This window comes from Pelodiscus sinensis, chromosome 4 (genome assembly GCF_049634645.1).
Source record: "Pelodiscus sinensis isolate JC-2024 chromosome 4, ASM4963464v1, whole genome shotgun sequence".
Classification (NCBI taxonomy): domain Eukaryota; kingdom Metazoa; phylum Chordata; order Testudines; family Trionychidae; genus Pelodiscus; species Pelodiscus sinensis.
In genome coordinates, this window is record NC_134714.1 from 8,304,340 (window position 1) to 8,329,241 (window position 24,902).

Consider the following 24,902-nt stretch of genomic DNA (forward strand, 5'->3'; position numbering starts at 1 on the left):
CTTTAAGGGCTCCGGGGCCGGGAGGGGGGCATACGAGTTTCCCTGGTGGTGCCCAGAGTGGCCACCAGGGAAAGCTGGGGAGGGCTAGCCTCCCACTAGTTCGAATTAAGGGGCTACACACCCCTTAATTCGAACTAGTAAGTTCGAACTAGGCTTAGTCCTCGTAGAATGAGGTTTACCTAGTTCGAACTAATCGCTCCGCTAGTTTGAATTAAGTTCGAACTAGCGGAGCGCTAGTGTAGTGCCTATCAAAGTTAATTCGAACTAACGTCTGTTAGTTCGAATTAACTTTGTAGTGTAGACATACCCTTCGGTGCCACAGGACTCCTCACCGCTTTATCTAGAAAAATGTGGAGCCTCAATATGTGATCTGTCTTGAAGGTCAAAAGTCAGTTAGAACTCCAATGAACTTCTTGACTTGAAAATCCTTAGAAAATGTGAGCTTTCCTGAGTCCTGAGAATCTTTTATTACATTTCCCCCACATAAATAAGCACAAAATAGAACCAATCCTGAACTATGGATACATTAGTGTGTTTTCATAATTTTGCAATTGGTAAGCAAATTGAAAACGCTGCCGGTAGTTCTTTTGAGGAGGCCGTGTTTTTCATGATCAGTTAATTGCATGTAGCATGTAATTTATAGTTGGCAGGACAGAAATAACCCAATGGAGCAAACGCTCGGTAAGACCATAGCAATTATCCCAGTGTTGTGGTGTTAGCTTTGTGGAACTGATCCTGCTTCTTCATTATAGAAATGACAAGATTCAAATCCAGTGCTGAATTTCCGGACGGCAGCTTTGTACCTCTAAATTTAGCTGTCTGCTGGCTTCTTTGACACCACTCCTTTCTTGCCAGGGACCTGAAGGCGAAGGGAGATTTGCCTGAGTAAGGAATCTAGGATAAAAAGCCCACAAGCTCGGGTGGTTTAGATTGTCAATCAGACAGCAGAAAGTTGTGGGACTGGTAAATTCATCTCTTCCATTGCAATTTTTATGATAGACAGCTACAGGGATGGGACTGTGACATCCTAAAGCCAATACAATGCTGCGTTTGATTGTCCCCACTCTCTGCAAATGGTTGTTAGGTCAATACCGCAGTTCACTAAGACACTGGAAGCCCATATGGAGCATTTTCTGCCCTCTGCTCCCTGCCAGCCTGTGTTAACTGACTCCAGGGAAGTATGTCTGCACTACATAGCTCAAATTGTGCAGCTTATTTTGAGCTACGGGTGCAGTGTAGACGCACCCTCAGCGTGAAAGATTTTGAGCTAAGGTTTACTTATGAGTGGGAGAGAGAGCGTAGGACACATAACTGGGAGAGTTTAACAAGAACTCAGTATATTGACTTGGAAAGAAACTATGTTAGGTTGCTGTTACCGTTACTCATTCTTTGCATTGAGGTAGAGACTGGAGAACTCACCAAAGTTCCCAATAAGCTGAACGCTTGGGCAGCCACCCAGGAGAGATTCAAATGCTGCCTTGCTGATTAGCAGAGCACCCATTGCCAGCAGGATATGTTTCTGCTGGTGGTGCACATCCACACGTGCCTCAGTGCACTGAACAAAACTTATTCTGCACATGAATAAACAATTAGAGGGAACATTGCTCCCACCTAAAGGGGCTCCTTTGTGCAAGGTGCTGTACATACACACAGCAAGAAATGCCCAGAAGCCCCAAACATGGGCCAGGGCCTCACGGCTAAGGGCAGTACAAATAGAACAAAAAGATGGTCCCTGTCCCCAGAGAACTTGCATTGTCTCTCCAGACGATACATTCTCCCCCCACCCCCAGACCAATGAGGGCCTCACTCTCTGCCCCACCCTGCCAGGAGTGTGCAGTGCCTAGAGGGAACTGCTCGCCGTTGTGAACAGCCGGCGGTTCCCTCTGGTGCCGTGCGCCCCTGGCTGGGGGAGGAAACTGCGCACGCTCCCCTGTCTCCATTGGCCTGGGGACGGGGGAGCAGCAGGGTGGCCATGGACCAGAGCAAACAGCTTGGTGGGCCAGATCTGGCCTGTGGACACTGTCTTGCCCACCCCTGGCCTAGCGGCACGGAGCCCGAGGCCCATCCCTGGCCTAGCGGCACGGAGCCCGAGGCCCACCCCTGGCCTAGCGGCACAGAGCCCGAGGCCCATCCCTGGCCTAGCGGCACGGAGCCCGAGGCCCACCCCTGGCCTAGCGGCACAGAGCCCGAGGCCCATCCCTGGCCTAGCAACACGGAGCCCGAGGCCCATCCCTGGCCTAGCGACATAGAGCCCGAGGCCCATCCCTGGCCTAGCGGCACGGAGCCCGATGCCCATCCCTGGCCTAGCAACACGGAGCCCGAGGCCCATCCCTGGCCTAGCGGCACGGAGCCCGAGGCCCACCCCTGGCCTAGCAACACGGAGCCCGAGGCCCATCCCTGGCCTAGCGGCACGGAGCCCGAGGCCCATCCCTGGCCTAGCGGCACAGAGCCTGAGGCCCATCCCTGGCCTAGCGACACGGAGCCTGAGGCCCACCCCTGGCCTAGCGACACGGAGCCTGAGGCCAATCCCTGGCCTAGCGGCACAGAACCCGAGGCCCATCCCTGGCCTAGCAGCGTGGAGCCTGAGGCCCACCCCTGGCCTAGCGGCACAGAGCCCGAGGCCCATCCCTGGCCTAGCAGCGTGGAGCCTGAGGCCCACCCCTGGCCTAGCGACACAGAGCCCGAGGCCCATCCCTGGCCTAGCAGCGTGGAGCCTGAGGCCCACCCCTGGCCTAGTAACATGGAGCCTGTGGCCCACTCCTGGCTTAGCAGCAGCATTTGGACAATGGCCGGGCTGGTCTTTTGTGCCCCCAGAAGGCTCAGTGACCTGGCTGGGGATGAGTGACCAGACCAAAGACTAACCCAGAGCAAGCAACGAGCAGCACGGGGACCCTGACACAGCAAAAGCTGCATTCCCAGACAGAGACTCGAGGAATACAAGAGGGGTGCATGGAACCCACCCGGCGATCTTGACACCTAAGAAGACTAAATAGGCTAAAGAGGTAGTAGGCTCAGTTTAAAGACAGGGAACTGAAGTTCGTCTGGATGAAGTGACTTTCTTTGGGCTCACACATAAGGAGTCGGAAGCAGCGCTGAGAACAGAGCAAGATCTCCTGAGTTCCAGTCAAGTGCCGTCGACTGCAGAGTCCATGCTCTCTCTCTGAAGGCTTGATCCTGGGCTACCAAAGCAAAGCCAGGTTTGCAGCTACTTCCAACGAACCATAGTGTCAGGCCCGGAGCAACTTGCGATCTGAAGATCATACACAAACGTATGGCTGGCCTGGAACTGAACACACTGTCCAGACGTGTGCTTATTGTCTTTGCAAGGGAGGGAATCTTATTGCATTACATTTAATTGCCACTGTTACAGACGGGGAGCCGTGTTATTCTGTTTCATCTGAAACAATGAGGAGTTCTCTGGCACCTTACAGACTAAATCAGGGCACGTCCTCACTCAACGGAAGATCGCCGCTGCCATGATCATCCGGAGTTTGATTTAGTGAGGCTAGTTAAGACTCGCTAAATCAAACTCAGAAGTACCCCCACGTCCGGTACGCTTGCTCTTGTGAGGAGCAAAGGAAGCTGCCAAGCTCAGCTTAAGGTAAGCCAACTCCAGCTAGCTGGAGTTGTGTATCTTAAGCCGAGCTGCTGACTCTAGTGTAGACCTGGCCTAAAAATTTTATTTGGGAATAAGCTTCCGTGAGCTGGAGCCTACTTCCACTTCATGCATCTGACGAAGTGGGCACCAGGCCACAAAAGCTTATGCCCAAATCAATCTGTTTGTCTGTAATGTCCACAGGACTCCTCACTGTTTTTAATTTCTACTGTATTCCTCTAAAATCTTCTGATCTGAAAGATTTTCTATTGGTGACCGATTGCCATCATCCAACCCGCTAGAAAGTTGTTTCATGATCAAAGGTATTTGACTTGCATTGACTCTTTAGGACATAGGAAAAATCCTAAAAAGATTCAATACCAAAAATAGCTTTAGAAAAGCACCCATTTCAGGGCCTGTTTTTGTAATTACAATGTGACATTTAGAGAGCTATGAAATAGCAGTTCAACCTTAGGAAGAAACTTGATCTAATCTGGAGCCTGTGAACTTGTTAATAGCATTACTTGAGTTCAGTTTGGCGTTGGTCGGTTAATATTCGCTAATAGCTGCTCTCTGTCAGGTTGAACAAATTTAATTTTGAGTGTGATGTGCAAACAAGTGTCTTTGCGTTTTGTCTTGAAATCATTTGTTATTCTTACGGCAGCAACGAAGCCCAAAAAAGAATGTGAAAGAATTTGCCAGAAAGTTTTATATATACATGTATATATATAATTGCAGTTGTGGTTATTGTGGTTTCTTTTGGGTGGATCAGAAAAAAAAATCAAGTCTTCCTTCCTCAGGGATATAAGAAAACGAAAAGGAAAAATTCACTGCCATGTCAATGTCTTTTTTATCAGTAATGGACTGAAGTGAGGAGTTTCAGGGCCTGTCTGGTCTAAGGAAATTGACCCCAGTGTAGCTCCGTTAAGGTACAGGCTGGACCTCCCCGGTCCGGCACCCTCAGGACCTGACCTGTCCTGGATGAGGGAGTTTGCCAGATCACGGGAGGCCATTTCTGCCTCCCCATCTGCCATCAACGCCCCTCCTCCCCCCAGCCACGGTCTGGCTGCCAGCCTCCTGGCCAGCTTCTCCCTCGCCACAGGCCCCTCCGCATGCATGGCTCCTGGCCCAACGGGGCAGACCCTCTCTAGTCCAGCACCCTGAGGACCTGACTGGTTCCGAATGAGAATTTTCTGGATCACCGGAGGTCAATATTGTCTAGCAGCATTACCAACACTTCCACTGTTTACTGGGGTCTTACAAGATGTTTAGGGGTAAATTAGAGCTAAATAACAGCATAGAACACTGAGCGCCAGGACTGGTGGCTGTAAACAAACTTTATGGGACCATGGGAAACTCAGCCACACCCATGAAAAGTGGACATCCAGCAAACTAAAATCATGCCAGACTATGGATGTTTCCAGACTAGAGAGTTCTGGACTAGAGAGTTTCGATCTGAAATGCATGAAACTGGCCTTTTTTCCAGACACTTTCATGGATTTTTTTAAAATGACCAAAACCACTATTAAAATGACACTTCAGTGATGTCTCTGGTTTTCTTAACAATTAAAAATTGACAGGATTGACAATTTTTCCACAGGGGGAAAAGTGGTTTTTGTTCAAAAATCTATTAGCAAGTTTGCTGCCGAAGCAAACAGCACTATGTAGTAAGAAACAATCATACTAGCTCTTATACTGTGCTTTTCATCAATAGAACTCAAAGCTCTTTACAAAAGGTGTCAGTATCATTCTTCCCATTTTATATATGTGTAAACGGAGGCACAGTGAAGGCATGCGACTTGTAGAAGGTCACACAGTCAATAACAAAAGCAGTGGAGGAGTAGAGAATAAAAATCAGGTTGGAGTTCTGGACCAATGATATAGTCACTAGTCTGCACTGCTTTCCAGTTGGCCTCATTTGGCTTGTAGAGCCCTGCTGGAGTAACTTAGGGTATGTCTACACTACCCCGCTAGTTCGAACTAGCGGGGTAATGTATGCATACCGCACTTGCTAATGAAGCCCGGGATTTGAATTTCCCGGGCTTCATTAGCATAAGCGGGGAGCCGCCATTTTTAAATCCCCGCTGCTTCGAACCCCGTGTAGCACGGCTACACGGGGCTCGAACTAGGTAGTTCGGACTAGGGTCCTATTCCGAACTACCGGTACTCCTCGTGAAATTCAAATCCCGGGCTTCATTAGCAAGTGCGGTATGCATACATTACCCTCCTAGTTCGAACTAGGAGGGTAGTGTAGACATACCCTCAGATACATATTGGTGTTGAAAAGAGAGTGACACTTCCTGGCTGAATTTATATTTGGTATCCAGTGATTGTACAGGTGTAGTACTCACTGTGTAGTCTGTTCAAAGGCCCTCTTCACGCCATCCCAGATAATGCTCAAAGCTTTGTGGGAAAGTCAATAGGCACCAGGCTGCTCCAACTTCTCACCCACAAACTAGCAATACAAAAAGGGGAGTAGTTTAATCCAGTGCTCTAGCTGTACCAGGAGCCAAAGAGCCAAAGGAGAGTCTACACTGGCACTTTATGACACTGTAACTTTCTGGCTCCAGGATGTGAAAAAACACCCCCCCCCCCCCCGAGTGCAGCAAGTTACAGCTCTGTAAAGTGTCAGTGTGAACCAGGTATAGCCAGCTGTGCTCCCGCACTTAGGTACTCCTCTGGTGGAGGTGGTCTACATAGAGCTCTCTCTCTCTCTCCATGGCCACACTAGTTTAAATAAACTTTTAAGTGTAGACAAAGTCCAGATTCTGCTTCCAGTAACACTGGTATAAACCCACCACAACTCCCCTGACAACAGTTACACAGGTGGAACTGGGGGCCTGATGGGACTGGAGGATCCGTGAGAGAGCCCAGCACCAGGCTGGGAGAGTGGAATTTAACTTTACATTCTTTTCCAAGTCAGTTTCAGACTTAGGTTTTGTCGACACTGGCAACTGAGCAACAAAACTTTTGTCCTTCACAGGTGCTTAACCCGCCACCCTAATGACAAACATTTTGCGGGTGCTATGCTGCCTGACTTTTAGCCACGTATTGACCCAGCTATGTCTTGCTGTGTCATGTACACATCTCCTTGGTAAAACATTGCCGGAGCCTCCACCCAAATAGTGTGGATTGAGCCAAGTGTGAGCCAGGGCAGAATCTGGTCATCAGACAGGTCCAGATTTTGCTGCCTTGACTAGAACAGCTGAAGGGATTGAAATCAGTGGAATAAGACCCAGCGTGAGCAGAGATGGTCAAATTTGGCCTTTGGGAAATATCTAGCCATTCTGCACCATGCTGAAAAGGTGCCCCTTTGAGACACCCTCACAAGCATTTCAAGGACAGAGCCTTACACGAGAAAGCATGTGGTGTGCCTTCTTTCACCGAGCTACAGCAACCAGTAGAGCTCGTCAGCTCAGACAAAAACGTTTCACTGAAGCTTTTTTTGGACTGGGTCACGTGATGCTCTGGGTTTTTGAGTCTCTATAAATAGTCATTTCTCTGGCTCATCCTTCCCGATTCCAAAAACTGCACGCTTCATAAACTATGTTGGTTTACCACACGCCTTGGCATTTGGGATTTTTCCTGTGATGTGAAAACAAAACTCCAGCTTGGCTGTTGGTGGCCATTATTCGAGACACAGATCTTCTAATTCAATGCTCAGGGTTGGGAAGTGTTGCTCATTACACCGCGTAGCCATCAGGCTGTTCTGTTACCTAGGCAACGTAGAGGGAAAGAGATGCTGCAGTAATTTAAAGGAGCAGTTCACCACTTCTTATGGTGCGCTGGAGAAGCAGTTGGGGTAACTGGCTCCCAAGTCAAGCTGCTCGCTGGTTACCTTCCTATCACCGTGGGGGCTTGAATGGGCAGAGGAGGCAGGAAGAAGCGGGTGCGTGAGTAGCCTGGGGCATTTAGGGCCAGCTTTTCAGAGGGCCAGTCTCCATCTTGGCAAGTGCAATTTCTGTCCATGTATTTGTCCCCACAGTCTAACTGTGGGCACTGATTCCAGTTCTTGAGCCACTAACAGACCTGCCGGATGGCCTGGATCAGGGACATAAGAACGGCCATACTGGGTCAGACCAAAGGTCCCTCTAGCCCAGTATCCTGTCTTCCAACAGTGGCCAATGCCAGGGTCCTCCATAAGGAATGAACAGAACAGATGATCATCACGTGATCCCTCTCCTGTCACCCATTCCAGCTTCTGACAAACAGAAACCAGGGACATCATCCCTACCCATCCCGGCTAATAAGTTTTGATGAATCTAACCTCCATACATTTATCTAGTTCTTTTTTGAACCCTGTTAAAGTCCTGGCCTTCACCACATCTTCTGGCAAAGAGTTCCACAGGTTGACTGTGCACTGTGTGAAGAAAAACTTTGTTTGTTTGTTTGTTTGAAACCTGCTACCTATTACTTTTGTTTGCTGACCCCTAGTTCTTATGTTATGGGAACAAGTAAATAACTTTTCCTTATTCACTTTCTCCAGGCCTGTCATGATTTTATGGTCCTCATCATATCCACCCTTTGTCTCCTCTTTTCTAAGCTGAAAAGTCCCAGCCCTTTTAATCTCTCTTCCCATGGCACCCATTCCAAACCCCTAATCATTTTTGTTGCCCTTTTCTGAACCTTTTCAGATGCCAAGAAAACTTTTTTGAAATGAGGCGACCACATCTGCACGCAGCATTCAAGATGTGGGCGTACCATGGATTTATACAGAAGCAATAAGATATTCTCTGTCTTATCCTCTATCCCTTTTTTAATGATTCCTAACAAGTACCCAGATGGACAGCAGAGGGAGTAGGGGGGGGAGTGTAGACACGATTGGGGTCTGCAGAACGAGAAGCCGGTTCTTAGCCAGCCTGGAGTTGAATTGCTTCCGCAGCAACTCCCAGCACTGGGGATTGTTAGGGGGTGTAATGCTAGAATAGCCAGCTCTGCACCCCCATTTCCAGGCCTGATATGGTGGGAGGAAGGGGGACTGGTGGTCCCTTCCTCCTCGTGTAACCGGGAAAGGCACTGAGGCAGCTTTGGTGGATCTAAGATGGGGGATCAGAGGCTCCGGCCCCCAGCATGGCTGCTGGCCTCCCAGCTCCAGCCCTTGTGGCTCAAAGACCTTGGGTCAGTCCCCAGCCTCTCCCCTACCCCCCGTGATGTGCAGAGCATATCTCAGATGGATGTAGGTGTCCAGACAATTGTACCTCAAGCACCTGTGGTGGTCTCCCACACCCCAGGGAGTAAACCAGGAATCCCCAGAGCTAAAGCCTGAGCTGAAAGAGTGACGACTCCCTAGCTGGGGACTATAACACACTAGTTGGTAGCAGTGATTGGTAGCAGCTTTAAAAGAAACAAAAGGAAGTTTTTCTTCATGCAACACACAGTCAACCCGTGGAACTCCTTGCCAGAGGATGTTGTGAAGGCCAGGACTTTAACAGAGTTCAAAAAAAGAACTAGATACATTCCTGGACGATAAGTCCATCAATACTTATTAGCCGGGATGGGTAGGAATGGTGTGCCTAGCCTCTGTTTGTCTGGAAGGGTATGTCTACACTACCACCCTAGTTCGAACTGGGGTGGTTAATGTAGTCAATCGAAGTTGCAAATGAAGCCCGGGATTTAAGTATCCCGGGCTTCATTTGCATCTTGCCGGGCGCCGCCATTTTTAAATCCCCGGTAGTTCGGACTCCATGCCCACGGCTACACGTGGCACGGAGTAGATAGTTCGAATTAGGCTTTCTAATTCAAACTACCGTTACTCCTCGTGGAACTTCGATTGACTACATTAACCACCCTAGTTCAAACTAGGGTGGTAGTGTAGACATACCCGAAATGGGTGACAGGGGAGGGATCATGTGAGGATTGCCTGTTGTGTTCCCTCCTTCTGGGGTATCTGGTATGGGCCACTGTCAGCAGACAAGACACTAGGCTGGATGGACCTTTGATCTGACCCAGTGTGGCCATTCTTATGTTCTCATGTTCTTATGGTGTAGCCAGAATGGGTCGTGTGGATGGGTGGGTAATGCCTGGGGGAGGGGAAGGAGCAATGGGGCTGCCTCCTTCCCCCCTGCTGGCCTTGGAAGAGGGGGAGGGATAGATGCTCCGGCCAGGGGACATAAAATTGTGCACACCACACCTCCCACCCGCTTAGCCCTTACCCGCTGGGTGCTCAGAGCTTGTCCTGCTCTGCTTACGGTGCTCCCAGCAGGGAAGTGGGGTCAGGCAAGGGGCTTGCATGATGGCGCATCGGGGAGCCCCCCAACCCTGCACCCCCGTCCGCAGCAAGAAGTGACTCCGCCAGCCAGTAGAATATGGAGGGTTTATTGTTTCTCCAGGATACAGCACAGCATAGACTTGATGTGGACATAGGAGTCAGGGGCAGGCAGCCTTAGACCCCTTGGGGGCCGGGGTACCCCTGCCCCTGAACCCCCAGTACTTGACTTAGTCTGTTCTCTTCATGTTTGCCCAGCCAAGACTAAAGGCAAACCCCCAGCAACTGGTCCCTGAGCCCCCAGGGAGCTCTGTCCCCTCCATTGTCCTGCTCCCAGACCCAAGGTGAATCTTTTGTCACCTGGACCCCAGGAGGTGAGACTTTGCCATATTTCCCCAGTGAGTCATGCCTGGTCTCCCCCCCTCATGCAGAGAGAGCTGCAAAGGGGGAAGGGGGGAAACTGAGGTACACACACACACACTACAGCACCCCCCACTATGTCACAGCTTGTAAGCCCCCGACCTCATTGCCTTGGCCCAGGTGGAGCAACGAGTGGAGAGGGCAAGCCCCATGCACCCGGGGACAGCAGAGGCAGGGCTGGGGGGTGGGAAGGCCTGGATGCCAAGTGGGTAGGCCCTGGCCCACCGAGGCCCACCTGTGGCTACACCCCTGCTATAACAACTCATACCCTCTGTGGGTCAGCACAGAGGAGAGATGCGTCCCACACACTCCCCCGGGAGTTCCACAGGCACAACGTGTCAGGCAACATGCGTCCAAGGGACCTCTGCTGCCCCTACACCTCGCCAGGTACAGAACCAGGGTGAGGGAGGAGGGGAATGGAGCTCAGCTACAATTCTTCCTGACCTCACCCTCCCAAGGCAGCCTGTGATCCCTTCGCAGGAGAGCCAGCTCTTGCCTGGTGGAGCACCGGGCACCGGAGGGGGCCCAGCCCTGCTTCCCTTTAAGCATTCACCCGGGCCTGCCCCGATCTGACCCGAATGCTTTCTTTGATCCTGACCAAACTGAGAACGAATAGCAATGCGCAGACGCTCTCGCGCTGCGGGAAAACGCCTCCGCTCAGCCACACGGGTGACATCATCGTAAATTTAAGCCACCGGAAAATAAAGCAGGATTACCTGCGTTTGCTAGCGGTGGCAAAAGCACTGGCCTTCTCATTAAAAAAAAAAAAAAAAAAAAAGCAGGCACTTTAAACTCTTTCATTTCGGACCTTACTTCATGTTTGTTTACAATTAGAGCAGCTAGTTCAAGGTGAAAGGAAACTTTGAAATGAGAACAGAAAGCCCTTTCAGAGCTGGGCACATTAAATTGGGCCTCTTAAAGCTGTTACTGACAAGCAGCGTGTGGTTTTCTAGTGAGGGCTGACGTAAACGAAGAACTTGGCAAAACTTCCGCTTCTCCGTGACCTTTAACGGCCAGCTTTAAGGATGGGAGCACAGGGAACTCCCTGGGATTCCTTGCCTGGCTTCGCCTTCGCTTCTGGTCCTTAGGCAAGAGCCTGTATGGAGCAAAAGGGCCAGCTTGCCTTCCCTCTCCGTTACTGGCAATCTGTAGGGAGGTCATGAATGGTGTGCCCAAATATGGACCTTGAATTGCTTTGGGAAGTAGCTGGCAGGAGGCATTGTGTCAAGCCAGGGCAGATGGCCTGTCTCCTGTGATATAAACATTTATGTGTCCGGTGTGGCCAGTTTGTACATTCCTAAAAGAATGTGGTATCCCCATAAGATGTTGAATCCCTGAGTGAGCCGGACCAGCCTCACCAGTGTTTCTTAAACTTTTTAAGACCAAGGAACACCAAACAATAATTTTTTTTATGAGGAACACCAAGACTTTTTTGTTGAGGGTTGGGGAGAAAGTTATTGAGAAAAAAGAAAAGTCACCTGCCTCTTTAAGGGAGGCCATTTTGAACTCTGTTGTTCTCCGCGGCACTCCTCTGGCTGCCTCATAGTTTAAGAAACACTGGCTCTCCAGGTGACATATTTCTACTGCGTTGCCTGTGAGATGCTAGTCACCATGGATGGCAGGTATCACACGCAGGGGAAGTTGAGTCGCCCCAGACAGCCTGCCCACCCTCAACCTCCAGATGTCCTCTGGTTTCTCTCTCTCCACCTCACCTGAGGCTGGGGCGACCTGCAGTCGGGATGTGGGGCAGCCAGGCTAGTGTTCATGCCATCCAGCACTCTGGGGATGGGGCTGATGATTCTAGGAGTGCTGGGGCCATGCTGCCCACCTGCTACTCCAGTGCTGGAGCTGTACCACTTACCTGGAGCTGGGGGTGCTTGGGCTGCCCAGAAGTGGAACAGAGGGGCTGGCAGTTACAGTGGGGCGCTCTGGGTTCTGGAGGAGAGGCGGAGCCTTGGACATAAGGGGAGGGTCTAGGGCTAGCCTCCTCCAGCTGGCGGCTCATGCGCCACCCATGCTAGTCACTGAGGGTGCGTCTACACAGCACCTTAAACTCAAAAAAGATACACAGTTTGCGCTACGCAAATGGTGTATCTTATTTTGATTGTATTTCGAAATAGCTTATTTTGAAATTTGATGCATCTACACAGCACCAAATTTCGAAATAACGTGCTATTCCGAGACATCCCTTAACTCTCAAGGGACAAGTGTTTCAGGGATGCCAGAACAGCATGCCCATTCTTTCGAAAAATATTTCAAAATAACAGGCATGTTTCAAAGACGTGAAGTAGCTATTTTGGGATATTTCCAGTATCCCGGAAGAGCCCCGCTGTCTAGACGTACCCTTACAGGGCAGGTTGTTGTGGAGAAGAGAAAGGTGATGTAATGCTACCTCAGGCCCTCTCCACAGGTCATGTGCCAAACATAACTAGCCTAGGCCTACAGAGCTGGCCCAATGTACGACCAAAGCGTAGCCAGCCACCAACTTACTGTTCAATTACAAATCAATGACTAAGACCAAACTGTGTCACCCGTAAAGGAATGCCCTGGGGCAAAACTCAGGCTCCATTGCCTCGAAGGACCTGAAGGCACAGATCTTACTTTTTTAAGGCAGCCTACAGAGAGAGAGGGCTCCGTTTCAAAAGGGAGCTTTGTTCAGCTTTTCAGACACATCGAATCACTAGAACAGGATAAGTTTAGCCTTTTTTAAATGTTTGCCTAAAAGCCAGAGACTAAAACCCAGCCAGCTGAGTAATACTGGCTCGACTGTGTAATCAGATATAAAACACCCAGATATACAACAAATAAACAGACCTGGTTTGTACTCTTCCAACTGGGCTTAACACCTTTCCTCACAGATTCCTCTGATAAGCAGGAAATAATAAGAGCTGCTTTCATTTTGCTCAGACCTTAGTTGTATCAACATATCTATTCAAGCGCTACACTTCCTTTTACGAAACTCCGGAATTCTTTCATGTCCAAAAAGCTTTTCTCAGCCAAGTCCTAAGTTGCCCTGGCATTCGAAGATCTTGAGTGCAAACCTGGCTGACCGCAGCCTCAGAATTCCCCCAGGAAAGAACAAAAATTCCTAAAACCCTTGGCAAGGAACCAGTGGAAACTTTAAATTGAGTTGATCCCTTCAACTAAAATGTTGGTAATCAAATAAATATCAAGTGGAAGGGAAGAGGGGAAACCTCCTCAGCAATTAGTGTTAAAGAGGAAGAAAAACGAAGATCTTCAGAAGTGAAGTTTGCTATTCTTGATTACAGTATTCCTTTTGGGCATAGCTGCAAATTGATATAAGTGGAAGAGAGTTGTCTGGTACAAAGCAAAATGCCTGATCCCACATTCAACCCTGGTTTCTATGATCCAGAGACCTTCCTGGAATTATGCATGCACAACTTCCACTAACTTCAGTGGCAGAAGCTCGTAGACATCCGAAAGGAAAAAATAGCCCCAAGGACGAAAAATCTGACAGGTCAAGATGACATCACTGACTTTATTTTATAAAAATCATAAATATGACTCACTATAAAAAGAACGAAGAGTCCTGTGCCACATGGCATCTGACAAAGTGGATTTTTGCCCATGAAAGCTTATGCCCAAACAAATCTGTTTTTGTGGCTACAGACACACAGCTACCCCTATGAGACTTAGAATTCCCTACGTATATTTTTTTGAATTGTAGCTGGTCAAAAATATTTGCTGCCTCCAAACTGCAATTCAGTTTGGCTGCTTTTAGGGGGCAAGCCAATATAGCCAATTCTCTAAAAGCTTCTTCAACTGGCAAATAGCTTAGACAAATAATTGCCAGACGATGGGTTGTTTGCACTGACTCTTCGCTATTTGCCACTCACAGAATTCCAGGAAGGAGGCAGGATTAAGGCCTAGACCATTCCTGACAGGTGTTTGTCTAACCTGTTCTAAAAACTGCCAAGAATGGGAATTCCTCAGTCTCCTAAGGTATCTCCTAAACATCCTTCAGTGTTTACCCATCGGGATTTCCTGATACCCAACCTTAAGCAGATTCCTTCTTGTCCTTATGGTGGATGATTAGCCATAAGAACATAAGCACACAAGAGCAGCCATACTGGGTCAGACCAAAGGTCCATCTAGCCCACTATCCTGTCTTCCAACAGTGGCCAATGCCAGGTGCCCCAGAGGAAGTGAACAAAACAGGGAATCTTCAAGCAATCCCTCTCTTGTTACCCACTCCCAGCCTCTGACAGAGGCTAGGGACACCATTCCTACACATCCTGGCTAACAGCCATTGATGGACCTAACTTCATGAGTTTATCTAGTTCTTTCTTGAACCCTGTTAAAGTCCTGGTCTTCACAAACTCCTCTGGCAAGGAGTTCCACAGGTTGACTGTGCACTGTTTGAAGAAAAACTTCCTTCTGTATTTAACAATACGAATGTTAAATAAAAGACCACCAGACAAGATATTAGCCACTGAGAAAAGGGAATTTAAATGAAAAGGCTGCCGAACCTCATCTTTCTGTGGATTGATGCTGCCAACATCGTTCCAATCTATGCAAACTAGAGGCCCATTTTCTCCTAACCCCCATCCCATTCAACAGGAAATCTGCCCTGTTGAACTCTGCTATTGCCCCTATTATTATTAAATGGAGGGGCTTATTTGTTTATTGCCATCAGCTACTTGAAAGCCAACTGTTTAAAGTGAAACACATTTGTGCCCCTCTCTCTGCCTTTCCCCTGCAGGAATCAGGAGCAATATTTGAAAAGTGAGATTTTTTTTCCCCATTCATACACGTGCAAAATCCGCAGCACTGTATCTCTTTAAGGGAGGAGACGGACACAACTGATTCTTCCGGTCCAAAAAACGTTATGTGATGAGCATTCAGTTTACATGTCTCCACCTCTTTCCTTAACCCTTTACACTTGACTCTCCCCTGATACAGGTTGCTAGTTCTTGCATCAACACACGCATACATATTATACCCTTACAAACATAGAATGAAACAAGGACAGACAGCACATCCCACATCATAAGGAGCTGGGGGTAATGGCTGCTAAATGCAAAACCTCAGTCTCTCAAATCTCATCTGCTCCCCAATGCCTTTCCACAGCCCACCATTAACCCATGGAACTCATCGCCACAGGATTGCTGAGTAACAATAGTAAATGTTAAAAGACCAAGGCTATGTCTACACTGGCAGGTTCTTGCACAAGAACTCTTTTGCGGAAGTGTTCTTGTGCAAAAATTCTTCCAGAAGAGAGCGTCTACACTGGCAGGTGCTTTTGCGCAAGATCATCCATGCCAGTGTAGACGCTCTCTTGCGCAAGAGATGGCTATTTTAACCATAGGGCTTTCTTGCGCAAGAAATTCATGTTGCCTGTTCTACACTGGCCTCTTGCGCAAGAACAGTTGCGCAAAAGGTCTTATTTCTGAGCGGGAGCGTCAGAGTTCTGGCGTAAGAAGCCCTGATTTCATACAGTAGAACGTCAGTTTACTTGTGCAAGAACACGCGGCCAGTGTAAACAGGCAGCAAGTTTTTGCACAAAAGCGGCTGCTTTTGCACAAGATTGCACCAGCGTAGACGCAGCCCAAGAGTTTTGAAAGGGACATAAATCTCACAAAACTAGGTGGAAAATGGCAAATGAATTTCAATGTTGATAAATGCAAAGTAATGCACATTAGAAAACATAATCTCAACTATACGTACAAAATGATGGGGACTAATTTAGCTATAACCACATCTGCCCTGCACTGGCCTTTTCAGGGTAAAACCCAGTCCTGGGAGAGGGCTGAGTGCAAAGCCCACAGGAGGGCCCAGCTGTGGGCTGTATAAATAAGGGCTCCAGGAGGGAGAAAAAGGACAGACTCTTGCTCTAGCTGGGGAGCAGGAGGAACCTGGCTGCCAAGGAAGCTATAGAGGCTTCCTGGGATAGAACAGTGCTGGGGAAAGGCAGGCAGGGCTGGGGAACTCGGGCCTGGCCTCACTCCCACGCGGAGGGGCCTGAAGTGAGGCCTCAGGATTCTAGGACTGCAGGGAGGCAGCCAGGGTAGGCGAAGGCAGCAGGTCCACCCCCTTGCCAATGCTGAGTGACCATGTCACACTGCAGTTTGCCCCCAGGGCAGGAGCTAGATGAAGGCTGGTCACTGAGGCAAGGTGGGTATAAGGAAATTGCAGGTTCCCGCAAGGGAGGACCCCAGAGTACAGAGACGGATAAACACTCCCCTCCCAGAAGGAGGGTGAGAGACACTGGAGTGGGCGCTGCCGGAAGACAGTGTCCTGAAGAGGACACTGCAGTCCGAGAATGAGGCAGGTCTGAGCCAGAACGTGACATGAGGACATGAAGGGACACCCAGCCAGAGGGGGGCATCCTGGGGGCTAATGAACTACTTCCCAGGGCTACCGGCAGACGGCACTGTGCCCATGAGTCTGCCCCGTGACACTACTCAAGAGAGAGATCTAGGAGTCATTGTGGGTAGTTCTCTGAAAACATTCTCTCAATGTGCAGCGTCAGTCAAAAAAGCAAACACAATGTTAGGAATCATTAAAAAAGGGATAGAGAATAAGCCAGAGAATAACTTATTGCTTCTGTATAAAACCAGGGTACGCCCACATCTTGAACACTACGTACAGATGTGGTCACCTCTTCTCAAAAAAGATATCTTGGCATTGGAAAAGGTTCAGAAAAGGGCAACAAAAATGATTAGTGGTTTGGAACAGCTGCCATATGAAGAGAGATTAAAAAGACTGGGACTTTTCATCTTAGAAAAGAGGAGACTAAGTGGGGATATGATACAGCTCTATACTATCATGACTGGAGTGGAGAAAGTGAATAAGGAAAAGTTATTTGCTTCTTTCCATAACGCAAGAATGAGGAGTCACCAAATGAAATTAATAGGTAGCAAGTTTAAAACAAACACAGTTTTTCTTCATACAATGCACAGTCAACCTATGGAACTCCTTGCCAGAGGATGTGAAGGCCAGGCCTTTAACAGGGTTCAAAAAAGAGCTAGATAAATGCATGGAGGATAGGTCCATCTGTTGCTGTTAGTCAGGATGGGTAGGAATGGTGTCCCTAGCCTCTGTTTATCAGAAGCTAGGAATGGGCAACGGGGTGGCATCACTTGATGATTCTGTTCATTCCCGCTGGGGCACCTGGCATTGACCGCTGTTGGCAGACAGGATAGTGGGCTAGATGGACCGTTGGTCTGACCCAGTGTGGCTGTTCTTATGTTCATAAATTCTCCTGATTCTGCACATGGGTCAGCCTCCTATTATTGGAGGTTAGGAGCAAATATTCCCCGGAGCCAGGCGATGCTATAATTTCCTCCTGCGGAGTTCTTACACTTTCCTCTAAAGCAGCAAGTGGCAGGCACTCTCCCAGACAGGATACTGGGTTTGTGGACTCAGGCCAGTTCTCCCATGTAACTCCCACAGCGGGGACACCATGGAAATTCGATTTAAGGTACGATGCCAGCTACGCTATTCTCATAGCAGGAGTCGCACCTCTTAGGTCAACTTGCTTTGGGTGATGTTGACCTGGCCTGTGTCTGGCCACTCCTATATTCCTCGTGGTCACTCCTTTAGTACACAGTTAAATCCAATAGCCTGCCAGCACGTCTCATGTCACGAGGAGTCCAAAATGTGGTTCACACACTGTAAACCAGGAGTGGGCAAAAGGGCCTTCGCGGCTGGATCAGGGCCTAGGGAAGGGGGAGCGTGTGGTGCTTAGAGTCAACCCTGGAGGTTGATTCTAAGCGCCGCGCACCAGAGGGCAGGGAGCGAGAGACTTCGCGCTTCCCCCACCTCTGGCCAATCAGGGCCTAGGGACAGGGGAAGCGGGCAAAGTTTCCTCCCACCCTGCCCCTGCCCTGCAAGGAGCACATGGCGCTTAGAAGCACCGCGCGCTCCTTGCAAGACAGAGGAGGGTGGGAAGAACGCTCCCCTCACCCCCAAGCCCTAATTGGCCAGGGGGGGGGAGAATGCACAAAGTCTCCTCCCGCCCTGCAAGGGGCTCAGCACTTGGGAGTCAACCGCCAGCTGCTGCTCAGCTGGTGGGTGACACTAAGCGTGGCACTCCCTTGCAGGGCAGGGGCAGGGGCAGACTCAGACCCTGACTGACCTGGGGACGGTGGTGGGGCAGCTTGCAAAGTCTCCTCCCATAGCCAGAGGCGCGGGCACCTACAGGGAACCACCAGCTGTTCAGAACACCTGCTGGTTCTCTCTGGGAGGGGGCGGGGGCAAAGACTTCATGCGCTCCTCCACCTCCAGACCAATCAGGATCTGTGGGCGGGGAAGCACAGAAGTGTCCTGGCCCCACCCCTTCTGCCTGAGGCCCCGCCTCTACCAGGGTGGCCTGGGGCCGCTTCAAAAAATTTCTGAACTGGCCCCCGGTCAAAAATTATTGCCCACCCCTGCTCTAAACACAACTAAGGCAAAGCACAGAGCTGGTTGGATAATGCCAGAGGTGATTTGCCAAGAGTTTCTTGAATGAAGTGGGGGAGTTTGTTCCACCGTTCACTGCAGGGTCATGTTATTAATTGTTCGTGAACACTCAGGAGCCTGCTGGTTAATTGGGCCGAGACTTTCAATTTGATGATTATCTGCTCTGTTCATTCCCTCTGGGGCACCCAGCCCTGGCCACTGTCAGAAGACAGGACACTTCGCTGGATGGACCTTTGGTCTGACCCTAGATGGCCGTTCTTGTGTCCCCTACTGATCTGGATTGCATTTGTACTCACAGTTCACAGAGAAAAGTGTCCATAGTCCATAGACAATGCTGTCCAGTGGTTAGCACTGAACTGGGATTCCGGGAGCTGCTCTTCATTGTGGTTGTCCTTTTCTGTGTGGCCATGGGGCAAGACACTTCATCTTGCATCTCAGGGCCTTTTCCCTTCCCACTTTTGGTCTTTCTTATATGGCAAACTCTGAGGACAAGGGCAGTCCCTGGACAGCATGGTACCACCTGATTGTTAAGGTGCCAGTCTCTGAAGGTGCTGTCGTCACACCATTAGATCCTTGATCCAGACCATGCTCCACTGAATGTGTATGATTTCCTATGGGATGTTTCTGGGGCTTTAAGCCATGCAGTCCTGGAGCTTCTGTGGCCTGAATTTGCATATGTCCTTAGGTAACCTCTTACTGGTTTTTTTTTTCTCTTTCTAGGAATTCTCCTTTTGTCACTAGGACAAGCCCAGTTGGGGTGTAATTTTAGAGAACAGCCCGCCCGACACGTCCAGGCTAGATGTAGAACAGCGGAAGTGGATACAAGCAGAAAGGCTCATTTCTCAGATACGGGGAGGAGTGACTTTCTGCTGATTTGCAGTTGCCTTTTGCTTCATCCTGGAAGACGGGTTTTCAAGCCGGGTGCAGATGCCCAAGCAGCAATGCATCCAGCACAGGTGCCACTGCTTATTGCGCAAGCCACCCAGTGCCACCGAACCGAGCTGCGCCCGAGATGGATCTCCGCATCCCAGGGGAGTTCTGCTTCCAAAGTGGCAGGTCTGAACGGATTGGCTGCTCTGATGAGTGGCGCTAGCCACAGAACAGGAGCTGCGGTGCGATCTTCCCTAGTCGCTCTAGGGCAGGGGTGGGGAACCACTGACCCACAGAAAAATCAGCCGGGGGCCCCACACAAGTGAGAAGCAAAAACCAAATCAACCCTCACTGACGTGGCCCCCAATTAAGAAGGAGAAAGCCCCCCCCCCCACATTCCCCTCACACATCAGAACCAGGGGGGAGGCTAATAGATTTTGTGTGCTCCAGCCCCCCACAGGAGAACAGTGGTGGGACTGGTGCACCAGTGGGGGCTCCCCAAGGCTGAGGGGGAGTCCTGAGTCTTGGGGAGCCGGCTCCAGGCAAGCTGGGGGCCGCATCCGGCTCCTAGGCCTTAGGTTCCCCACTCCTGCTCTAAGGAGCTTTGAGTCGGTTGGTGAAACAATGGGCAGCAGCGGATTTGGGGCAGGGCGAGCGGGGTGGCTGCCCTGGGCCCCACACTTGCAGAAGCCCCGCGCATGCGCCGTGTCAAAGGGGGGGGCCCCGCAAAATTGTGCTGCCCGGGGCCCCGTGACACTCTTATCCGCCCCGACAACAAGCTGTAGAGAGTTCACTTTCCGCCCTATTGAATACTTCGCTTCTCTGCTCTGCCCCACCAGAAAGAAAGCCAGTGGGTGTTAGTCAGAGGTACTGTGAGCACAAGGCAGAAAGTCCCCCCCTGGAATTCCTGCAGAGGAAGGACCCCTTCCGCCCTGCTACCTAAGGATCCTCAACACAGCATGCAAGTCCGTCCTTAGGATTTGTGGGGCCCTAGGCAGTGCTATTAAACTGGTGCTCCTGTGCCCGACGGTAGCCGGCAGGGGGAATTTTTAAAGATCATAGAATCCTAGGACTGGAAGGGACCTCGAGAGGTCATTGAGTCCAGCCCCCCGCCCTCACAGCAGGACCAATAGACGTGATTTAATAATCTACAGCGACACACTTATGAAAGATTTTAAAGCAAATTTTAAACTAAGGTCCATATATTAACATGATAAATTCAGAAATGGACAGCCTATCTATCTATCTACCTATCTATCTGTCTATCTCTGTCTATCACTGGGGTTGCAAATGCCTGTTAAACGGCTTCGTTCCCACTCGAACGGCTCTGTCACAGATTGGATGTTCTGCTCATAGCTTTGGCAGGCTCTGTCCCTTGTAAGTTAACCAGATCCTCTGCGGAGGAAGCAGAGCCACAGAGCAGGGATAGGAAGAGGCGGGTGGGTGGGCATTAACGCAGTGGTGCCCCCACGTTTTTGAGGGCCCTGCACAGCTGCATCTTCTGCGTATGGGCAAGGACAGCCCCGACAGAGGGCATGAGCTGATATTTCTTCTCATGGCAATGATGCTCAGTTGCTAGCAGCCTCTGGGCTGGTTCGGCAAATAAGCCACCGCAAACGGGACCCCCCTGCTGAGGAGAGGTACCTGAGGCACCCAGCAGTGACCTGGACGGGAAGCAAGGCTGCCTTCCGTCCAATTCCCCAGGCGGCCTCCCTGCTGCTGCCTTTCCCACCAGTTCAGGATTGCCTCTCGTTCCCCCCGCCCCCGGCTGCAATCCCATGTGCAGGGCACTGCAGGAGTTCCAAGATGCCACGACAGATCTAGGGGTCATAGTGGACCACAAGCTAAACATGAGTCAACAGTGTGACGCTGTTGCAAAAAAAGCAAACCTGATTCTGGGATGCATTAACAGGAGTGTTGCGAGCAAGACACGAGAAGTCATTCTTCCGCTCTACGCCACGCTGATTAGGCCTCAGTTGGAGTATTGTGTCCAGTTCTGGGCACCGCATTTCAAGAAAGATGTGGAGAAATTGCAGAAGGTCTAGAGAAGACCAGCAAAAATTATTAAAGGTCCAGAGAACATGAGCTATGAGGGAAGACTGAAAGAATTGGGCTTGTTTAGTTTAGAAAAGGGAAGACTAAGAGGGGACATGACAGAGGTTTTCAAGTACCTAAAAGAGTGTCACAAGAAGGAGGGAGAAGAATTGTTCTCCTTGGCCTGTGATGATACGACAAGAAGCAATGGGCTTAAACTGCAGCAAGGGAGGTTTAGGTTGGACATTAGGAAAAACTTCCTAATGGTCAGGGTGGTTAAACACTGGAATAAGTTGCCTAGGGAGGTTGTGGAATCTCCATCACTGGAGATATTTAAGAGCAGGTTAGATACACATCTATCAGGGATGATCTGGACAATGGTGCTTGGTCCTGCCATGAGGGCAGGGGACTGGACTCGATGACCTCTCAAGGTCCCTTCCAGTTCTAGTGTTCTATTCTGAGTCTTTGAGGATACATTAGGTGCTAGAGCCAGTAAGGCATAGCCACTGATTCATGGGAGTAGCACAGGTCCTATCTAACCCCAGACTGGCCTTAGAGCTTAAGTTTCCATACCAAAAGGAAGGTCTCTTTTTGTTACCATGGTGCAACTGGAGAGCATCGATAGGCTATTGTTATAAGGAAATATATTTCAGAGAAATACCTCAGAGAGGGAGGAAACCCAGTGCTCTGGAAAAAAAAAAAGCGGGAAATGGCCTGGATGCAGTGTTAATTTCAAAAGTAAACATCTTTGTTAACAAAACTAAAAGACACCCCCCACGCCCTATTCTACAGTATCTGCGCTTAGTGACATGTCAGGAAAATGGGACCAGCCACGCTAATGAGTCAGATAAGATCTCGCCAGCAGTGAAAGTCGCCGGAGAAGGAAATGTATATTGTTCTAACCCTCAATGAATTTCAGCTAGTGCATCACCAAAAACAAACAATCATGGCAGATAAGACAAAAGTCGAGTCCGCACAAAGAACAAAGCCGATGCAGTCATAATTTGCAGTTCAAAGGTATTTTGTTTGCTTGCCCTATTCAGTGAGATCCATTGCCCCTACACAGGACACGAATAATTAAAGGTTCTTTCCTGCGATGCGTTTCAGGCTACGCGGTGTTGCCAACCAGAGGGCTGATATGGGAACGATACTGAGATCTCAGTCTTGCGGGTGCATATTGCCTTCTGTAAATAAACCACAGGACTTCCCTGCAGTCCAGCTGTTCATGCTGCTTTGAGTCAATAAGCGACAGAGTGTGCACTGTGGGTTGTAGGCTGGGGTCGTAGTGGAAGAATATACAGGGTGGGTCAAGTTGGCCAAGCGCAGCTGCTGGTTCTGGGGGCACCATGCTTCAAGCCACACACACAATGGCCAGGCCGAGGCCTGAGTAGGTGTAACCCACACACACAGGCTATGTCTACACTCGCGGCTTCTTGCGTGAGTAATGTGCAAATGAGGCTAAACATGGAATATCGCCAAGCCTCATTTGCATACCTAATGAGCCACCATTTTTTTCAGAAGAGGCTCTTGCGCAAGAAGGAGCGTTTACACTGCCCCTTTTCTTGCACAAAGCTGTTCTTCCTGAAAAGTAATAGGTGTAATGGCTTTGCGCAAGAGGGTATTTCTTGCGCAAGCAGGGGCAGTGTAGACGCTCCTTCTTGCACAAGAGCCTCTTCTGAAAAAAATGGTGGCTCATTAGGTATGCAAATGAGGCTCGGTGATATTCCATGCTTAGCCTCATTTGCATATTACTTGCGCAAGAAGCCGTGAGTGTAGACCTAGCCCAAGTGTGGTTCACTGTGCCATGCAGCGGCACTTAGGTCACTTACAGCAAGAGATAAGAACAAGGGAGCTCTTCAGCCTATGCTAAGAGCCAGCTGGCTTTATAGCTCAAGCAGGTGAGGCTCCTACACTAAGCCCCAGGGGCCCCAGGTTTGAATCTGCTGTGTGATAGTTATGTAGATAGAGATTAACAGAGGCAATGCCCTAAGCAGAAGTGCTGCTGTGACTCCCAGACATGCTCCCCTGCTGCATTACCATAAGAGAGCTTGGTCTGGGTTTCCCTGCACAGTTCCCTTGGCCAGTGTGTGGGGCAGACTGAAGGTAGGCCTGGATCCATTATCTATCCATGCCATAGGATGCTCCTAAGGGGCAACAGCCCCAATCTTCAGACCACATGAGCTGCTGTTAGTAGCATTGACCCATAAGAGGGAGGAAAAGCAAGGAGGGTCCCAGAGCCCAGGTGGAAAATTGGGCTGAGTTTGTGTGGAACTGGACCCTGAGGGCAGAAACTAGGTCAATGAGTGCTTGGGTTTGGGTTTTGAAGAACACCAAGCACCCTCTGGGTCTGGGGTAAGGTTTGATCCCAGGGGCTTTTGGGGCTTTTGGTACCACCCAAACTGACAACACCACGGACATGGACACGGACACCACCTTGGCAAGAGCAAGAGCCTTCTAGCTGCATGTTCCTTCCACGCACACGCACTTTCCTGGGCTCTAAACTCAACAGCACAAAACAAAACAAAACAAAACAAAGACGGCCAATCGGCACAGGATTGTTGGCTCCCGTGTTTCCCCAGAGCTCCCTGCCTTGGCTTCTGGTCACCATAACCCCTTGTGTCAGGAACACCCTCCCTTTGAAGCTACTGAGCCTAACGAGGTTCAGCTGCATCAAATTAGCTCCTAATTAGGAATGCCAGTCTGACCTATCTCAGAAGCCTTTCTGGAAATTAACCCTTGAATCTCCAGACCGTGGTTTGTTTGCCGGGGCTTTCTCTAAGGGATACCACACCAGGGAAGGTGAAGCTCCCCAAAGATTCCCTGCACCGCATCCCTCGCAGCTGCCACTGAAAACCTACAAACGAAAGAAGGATCACTAGGCTCTTCATGATCGGTGAAGTCACTTGTCCATTTTACAGCCAAAGCTGTTGGAATTCAATCTGTACGATTGTCATCGGTTTATAAAGCATTCCCCGTTGTGAAGGCAGAAAGCTGTGTGCCTTGCAAGTCTATTCACCACATGGGCTATTTATTAACTCAGATTCTTCACTCCACCTGCTGAGAGAGGCTTCCTTCCCAGGACAGACCTGGTAAAGGGATGTAAGCGATTAGTCAAGTCACTACTTGACTAGTTGCTTCTCCTCCTCTCTTCCCACCCTCCCCCCAGCCCAGCACTGTCTCCACGGGGGAGCAGGGGAGACAGAAACACAGTGGGGAACCAGGCGCAAGCCAGGAGTCAGCTGTTCCAGCTGGCACCCAGTCCCAGACGCTGCACCTCTCTCTTTTAAATGTAGTAAGAACCACCCGGCTCTTACTACATTTAACAGGCAGAGCTGCAACAGGGTTAGCTCCTGG

General features: G+C 49.9%; 1 long non-coding RNA gene across 1 annotated transcript; it reads right to left on the bottom strand.

Annotated features, from left to right (window-relative positions):
- Window positions 1-475: 475 nt before the first annotated feature.
- LOC142828943 (uncharacterized) lies at window positions 476-7,300 on the bottom strand. The gene is made up of 3 exons (XR_012903116.1): window positions 6,949-7,300; window positions 5,947-6,050; window positions 476-859 (listed from the first exon to the last, which is right to left on the bottom strand). It is a non-coding gene; the product is annotated as an uncharacterized LOC142828943 (long non-coding RNA).
- Between the last annotated feature and the right edge of the window lie 17,602 nt (window positions 7,301-24,902).